The 7,198-nt window shown below is 40.0% G+C and overlaps 1 pseudogene; it reads left to right on the forward strand.

Moving 5' to 3' along the window:
- Window positions 1–6,086: 6,086 nt before the first annotated feature.
- On the forward strand, window positions 6,087–6,434 carry LOC113189921 (signal transducer CD24 pseudogene; annotated as a pseudogene).
- Window positions 6,435–7,198: the final 764 nt, after the last annotated feature.

Genomic DNA, 7,198 nt, shown 5'->3' on the forward strand with positions numbered 1-7,198 from the left:
CAGTAATAATCCAGGACGAGGAGAGAAGTGTTATTTTACAGACCAAGTGTATACAAGTCCAGAATCAAACTTCTATTTTTTCCAGAACTTTGGCTGCTTCTGACTTATCCTGCCCTCCCTTAAGGCAGAGCAGAAGGAGCAATTACTCCTTTCTTAATTTTTTTGTCCATTTGAACCCAGGGCCTTACACATGCTAGGCAAGCACTCTACCACCAAGCTACATCCCCAGTCTCCTTTTTAAAAAATGTCATTTGTGAAAACTAAATCCAAAAATTAGAATGTATATTCAGAAATTCCAAACCAGTGTCCAATATAACTTTGTTTAGCATTGAATACAAACATTGGAATGCAGTCATATGCTGTTAGGATCAGGAGAGAAAAAAATGACCATTTTAAAAGTTATTTTTAACAAATACAATTAATTTAGTCCAAAAATATATTTATTTCTTATTTCTTTATTTCTTCCTTAGATTTGTTAAAATATACTATTTTAGAGTCAAAGCAAAATCGAGCAGTAGGTACAAATATTTTTTCCATATGCTCCCTGCCTTCAGACATACATATTGACATTTCCCATCAGAATCGTACATCTGATGAGCCTACAGTAATGTGTCATTGTTCCTCAAAGTCCTTTTTATGTATTTATTTATTGTTAAATTGTCTAGGCTGGTCTTGAACTAATGACCTGCCTGCCTCAGCCTCCTGAGTAGTTGGGATTATAGGTATGGACTACTGCATGCAACTCTCCAAAGTCCATATTTTAGGTTTGACACTATTGGTGGTATATATTCTATGGCTTTAGATAAATGTATGACACATATCTACCATTATAGCATCATATAGAATAGTTCTACTGCCCTAAAAATTCCCAATGTTCCCCCTATTGATCCCTTTCTCCTTACTACCTCTGGCAACTGCTGATCTTTTTATTGTCTCCATGGTTTTGCCATTTCTAGAGTGTCACATTGTTGTAGGGGACAGATGAGGCAGGAAACAGTTTTATTTGGCTGTAGCCACATTCAGAGGGCACAGCTTTTACTGTAGTCAATAAATCCCCTGAACCCTGAGTTCAGGTAGTCTCAGAACTTTATACCCAGCATGTAAGGGGAGACTGCTCAGAAGCTCACAGCCTGTAGAAGTTCAAATAAAAGCAGCTTTTTCTTTCACTGTTCTGGGCAAGTTAACCCTTCAAGGACAGCTTCTGAAAAGGGGAGAGCTTCTTCTCCCCTTTCTCTCCTCCCTCTGCCAGCTGTTACCAGGGAGCCCAATTAGTAACTTCCCAATTAGTAACCTCTTATCTTAGAAATGTAGACACCTCTGTGAAGCTCCAGCTTGAGGCCAAAGGTCTTGTTAAAGGATTTGTATTTTTATTATCACATTTTGCGTTTGCAAACACACTTCTACAAATTACTATACTTGATAAATGTTTGTGAAAAACTACTAAAGGGGCACCTGGAGTGCTAATTTCTTCCAGACCAGTGGCCAAGTAAAATAGAGCAACAGGAAAATAGAAAGTTTACCTATATTGAACTCTTTTGTAGAGACTCTTTTGCTGATAGTCCTAAAATCAATTATGGTGAAGATTTCTGGAGAAGCTTAGTTAAGATTTTCTGTGGAGGAGGGGGTGCCACTATAATATAGTTCGAACCAGACAGTTTGTCATCAAACAGTCTGGTTTCTTTCACTTAGTAATATGAACTAAAGTTTTCTTCAAATCTTTTCATGACTTGATGGTATAAAAATATTTTATTGCTGAGTAATATTCCATTGTGTTGATGTAACACAACAAATGTAATTTTTATACATCCCTAAATTACTGAGTATATTCATAATATATGAAGATAAGTTCTTTCATAACTTATCAAAAGTTTTCAAATGTGCTGAGAATTTTTTTTTTGCATTTTCTTTGGATTGCCACAAATTTATTGTCATAATTTTTAATTATTCTGGTAAATTGATATTCTTCTCATTCATTTGGCTTTAAGTTCCTTATTCTGAAGTTCCTTCTTTCCTCTTCTGTTCTGGAGTATGGGAGACTGATGTTGGGCCTTTGTGTTTTGTCTGAAAAATGGAGAAGTTTAGGCCCCTTGGAAATGAGTTTTGAAGTAGCAGCCATTATAGTAGCTTCTGGTCCACAAATATTATGACGCTGTCATTCCTGGGAAGTATGGTTCCCTTGTTACAGAGATGTCCAGAGACTGTAGGATTGTAAATGTAAGGAGATAGCAATGCAGAGTTTTGTGTTGAAAATAGCAAAATGTCTGTTTCATTCTACATATATACTCAGAACAATGAAAAATTATATCTCATCTATGTATAATATATCAAAATGCTTAAATGCATTTTAGTGTCATGTCTAATTAAAACAAATAAAATATTAATAAAAAAGGAAAAAAATCTTAAGTTCCCAAAAGACTATAACATTCATTGAAAACCCTGAGCATTTTAGTGTCAAACTAGAAGGTCAAGTTCCTTAATGTCAACTTGGTTTGTTAAATAAATAGATATTAGACATTAAGATAATGTTTTCTGTAACAAAATGGAATGGCGGTGAACCATATAAAAAGGATCACATGCATACCTTAAGAACTGGTAGTAAACCAGGGCTGGGAATACAGCGCAGTGTATAGAAACATAATTTTGTTGGTATATAACCATATCCACTTATAAATGAACTTAATTTCATTGAACTATACATATTAAAGATGTGTTAAAATAGTAAAAGAGAGAGAGAAGAAGGAGAAGAAGAAGAAGAGGAGGAGGAGGAGGAGGAGGAGGAGGAGGAGGAGGAGGAGGGAGAGTGAAAATAGCAAAATGGAGCCAGGGATGAGTGGATGGGTGGGTGAGGTTGGCTCAATAAAGTGTTTGCCTAGCATGCATGAGGCCCTGGGTTCCATTCCCAGATTGGAAAAGAGAAAAGAAAAGAGAACAAGGAATAATTTTTTAAAATGGGGCATGTGCCTGTAATCTCGGCTATTCCTCAGGAGGCTGAGGCAAGAGGATGGGAGTTTGAGGCCAGCCTGGACAATACAGCAAGACTCCATTTCAAAACAGGAAGAAAGAAGCTGGGCACAGTGGCACATGCCTCTAATCCCAGTGGCTTGGGAGGCTGAGGCAGGAGGATCACAAATTCAAAGCCAGCCTCAGCAACTTAGCAAGGTCCTCAGCAATTTAGCAAGGTCATAAGCTGGGGAGACCCAGTCTCAAAATTAAAAAATGGGCTGGGGATTTGGCTCATTGGTTGAAAACCCCTGGGTTCCATCCCTGGCACAAAATAAAACATTAAAGAGAAGAAACAGCACCTCATCAGCACTTCAGGCTGCCAGGGGATATGGATTACTTGCCTATAACGCATACATAACGCATCTTCGTGATAAAATATGAAGGTAATTTCAGACTCAACTTCAACCCAATCTAAAGTCATTTGTGGATATTAACTAATTCATTGTAATTTTCAAATGACTCCAATGTGAGGAAGACAGCTAAGAACTGCTCATTGTCAGAAGGATGTTCGATATTGTACCAACATTATGGAAATCCACATTGTTATTGGAATATAAACAGAGCAAACAGAATCTCTTAATTTAAAAGTCAGGTAGAACATCTATCATGAACATAAATGTATTTCCAAATAACCGTCTCCTAAATATTCTAGGAAAAACATCTTATGACCTTGCTGGTTCTCCTCCTCCACCAACCAGGAGAAGTGGAGTGAGCACCAGCTGCCTGGAAAGTCTGCTGTCCTTCTCTGGCTGCATGCCCTGTGTCAGAGCCCTCCAATGTCAGTTTCCCTTCTTGCTTCCTCTTCCCTGTGCATCTCCTCAGATCTCTGCCCCTGCCACTGTCCTCCTCTCTCTGTCACAGGCCTCTGCTGAGAATGGGACTGAGGAAGTTTGGAGTTGCTGTCAGGTGACTCAGGAAAGGGCACTAAGGCAGGAGGGGTGAGATGGGGCTTGGGAAACATCACCTAGATCACATGAGAGAGGGCAAGCAGTGTATCTTTAAACAAAGATTTCCTTAATTCAGACGTGTTTTTGGTGAGTGTGATTCCGAGCTGGTGTTTTTTTCCCCTCTAGGTTACTATCTAATGATGGGAAATTGAGTCCCCAGTTCTGACTTCCTCACTCAGACTCTACTAGCATGAGGAATATCATTTTTTTCCCCAAAAATAGGATACTGACCCTATTTTCTTTTGGAGGTTTTTCATTTCTGACTGGCTGGCTGCAATTTTATATTAGTTTTATTCTGGTATTATAAACTTGCCCATTATAAAACATTATAGAATGATTTTGCAACTTGACTTAAGAGAATATTCACTCAGCCGAGTGAAGGGGAATATTATTTTTATGCCTCTGGATGTAACCATGTGAAACTGGCTGGTGTAGATTCTGCTCAGACTTTGGTTTCCACTTCATCTGAACGCTGATGATATGAGTGACTGGAAACCTACTATAAAGTTCAAGAGAGGTGGCTTTCAAAACGAACTGGGTCCCTCTGATGAAGTGTGTGCTGCCTTGTGATTTTCCTTGGAAAAAAGATGGACAACCAAACATTCAATCCTACTGACCAGCAACAGCAGAAATTGATGTTCCAGATCAGTGATTCCAAACTCTTGTTTTAAATACATTTCAGGTCCAAAAGACCACACAAATCCTCATTCTTCTCACAAGAACCACAGGTACAAAATCGCCCTAACAGATCACTACAAGAGTAAGACTAGTCCCACTTTCAGATAAATACTTTATGAAAGTTTTAACTAAATGGAATAATAAAAATTCATGTTGGATGATAAAACATAGACCTTGCCACCTAATAAATCTTTACTGTAGCATGATACCAGCCTGTGAACTAAGCTAGGTCTTTAGACTACCAGACAGGCTCCAGCAGTAGTTAGGGGGAGCAAGCTGATGAAGGGGATGTGCTTTGGAGACAGGCCAGAGTTCAAATCAAACCTGCCACTTGATAACTGTGGCCCCTGTGGGAAGGGATAGGAGTTTTCCAAGCCCAGTTTTCACATCCAAGGTGACAATGATGATGGCCAACATGTAATGTGCTGTGCTTCTTACATTTGAGTTGAGAAATGGCTACTAGCACCTAAGGAGTCAAAGAGACAAGAAATACTCCCCTATTATAAAGAAAGTTGCCCCCAAAGAACTGCTAGATTTGCTCTTTAGACTCATCAAGAAGCATGCAAGCTGGCTCTGCCACCTCAAGGCCTGTATAAACAGGAGACAAGAAGATCCAGGTCCTCATTCAAGGAAGGAATTATAGAGAATTGTGTCTCCATGGTGAGTCATTAATCTCTCCTTTCCTTTGAATGTGTGTCTCTTCCTGCAACCAAGAGGGCAATCCAACAGATTATTTCATTGCAGTGGGAGGAGCTCGTATGATGAATACCTACTTTCTCCTGTTATACATCTGTTTATGCATCAGGGTGGCCATCTGTCCTCTGATCAAGGGGAGGAGAGAGAGGGAGGGAGGGAGCTTGACCAGCAAAGGTAAATGAGCTTCCATTGCTCGATTGCACATCCTTGAAGCTGCCTGGATTTGAACAACCTTGCAGATGCCCCACTCCCAAAGCAAGAAGCTGAGGAGTGGACTGCAGGAAGGGATCAGAAGAAGTCAAGCCGGAACCTGTCTCCATTATCAGAGAACTACGAAGAGGGAGGCTCCAATGTCACCAGGAAGTATGCTGCTTTTCAGAGAGTGTGACAGACAGCAGATCTGGAAAAGCATCAGTTGAGAGAGCAGCAGCACCAGCCAGGTAAGAGAGAGTGCCTCTGCTCCAAAGCGGGGGATGAGAAAGGAAAGGCAGCGGCCCAAGAAATGACCCGCTACACTATCCCCATTCCATTGGCACAAGCCAAAGGGGGAAATGAGCATGATAGGGACCCATGAGACTGTGGTTTTAAATTGTCTGGAATAGATGAGAATTATGTTTGAATACCTGAAAATGACTCAAAACCAACGGGATTTCTCCAATATGCAGTTAAATTTTGATGTATTCGAAAATCTCGTCACACAGGCAACATCTCCTTCTACTCTCACTACGTCTCTGTAAGCTGGATATTACCCCCATTTCACACATGTTAAAATGGAGGACCGACCCTGTCTGCACCCTCCGGGAGCCATCCTATCTCCTCGCATCTAGCATCCAGCAAGACACATGGCACATCGAAGGAGCAGACACGGGCAGAGCGATGGTGGCCAGGCTGGGGCAGGGGCTGGGGCTGCTACTTCTGGCACTGCTCCTACCCATGCAGATTTATTCAAACCAAACAGCTGTTGTGACACTTTCAAGTAACTCCTCACAGAGTGCATTTGCTGTTCCCAGTTCAACTAATGCTACACCCAACACAGGTGGCAGTGTCCTGCCGTCAACAGCTAGCCTCCTTGTGATCTCCTCGCTCTCTCTTCTACATCTCTACTGTTAGAGGCTGAGGCCAAGAAACGTCTCTACTTCCCCATCTTCTAAACCCAATCTGAATGGCGACTAGAAATCCAGTGTGTCAAGGAAGAATCAGGTCTGCATCAGATCTACCAATTCCACATGTGATTTTATTGGCCCAGGAAACATTGGGACTTCCAAATTGATTGATTTGAAGGACATGTGGAGGGTTTCACAGGTGATGAATACCAATATTATTAAATCTGCTGGAGTTTCACATACAAGATAAAAAGAGATAACATCCAAAATTGAGACACGATTTCCTCAAATGAGACATAAGAAATACGGACATTTAAAAATCTACCTTGAAAACAAGAATAGATCTTATCTAGAGATAAAGGATGGAATGTGAAATGGAGATTTCAGTTGGTTCATGAAATCTATAAGGCCATAAAACAGGTAATATAAAAAGCTTCCATGATTCTATTTATATGTACATTGGAAGGAACTTCTGGGTGTTACTGTAAATCCTCAATGTATTGTTTCATCAGTAGTTTAATGCTGATATATTCTAGATAATGTTTCACATTGTTAAGCAATTTTGATTCCCTTGGAAACTGAACTTTTTCCTCTGTGGTTTTTGGATTTGAGGTTATGTTTGAACTTTTTAAAAAAAAAATATTTCTTTTTTAGGTGTAGTTTGACACAATACCTTTATTTTATTTATATATTTATTTTTATGTGGTGCTGAGGATCTAACCCAGGGCCTCACACATGCCAGACGAGTGCTCTACCGCTGATCCAAAACCC

This window comes from Urocitellus parryii, chromosome 8 (assembly GCF_045843805.1).
Source record: "Urocitellus parryii isolate mUroPar1 chromosome 8, mUroPar1.hap1, whole genome shotgun sequence".
Taxonomy (NCBI): domain Eukaryota; kingdom Metazoa; phylum Chordata; class Mammalia; order Rodentia; family Sciuridae; genus Urocitellus; species Urocitellus parryii.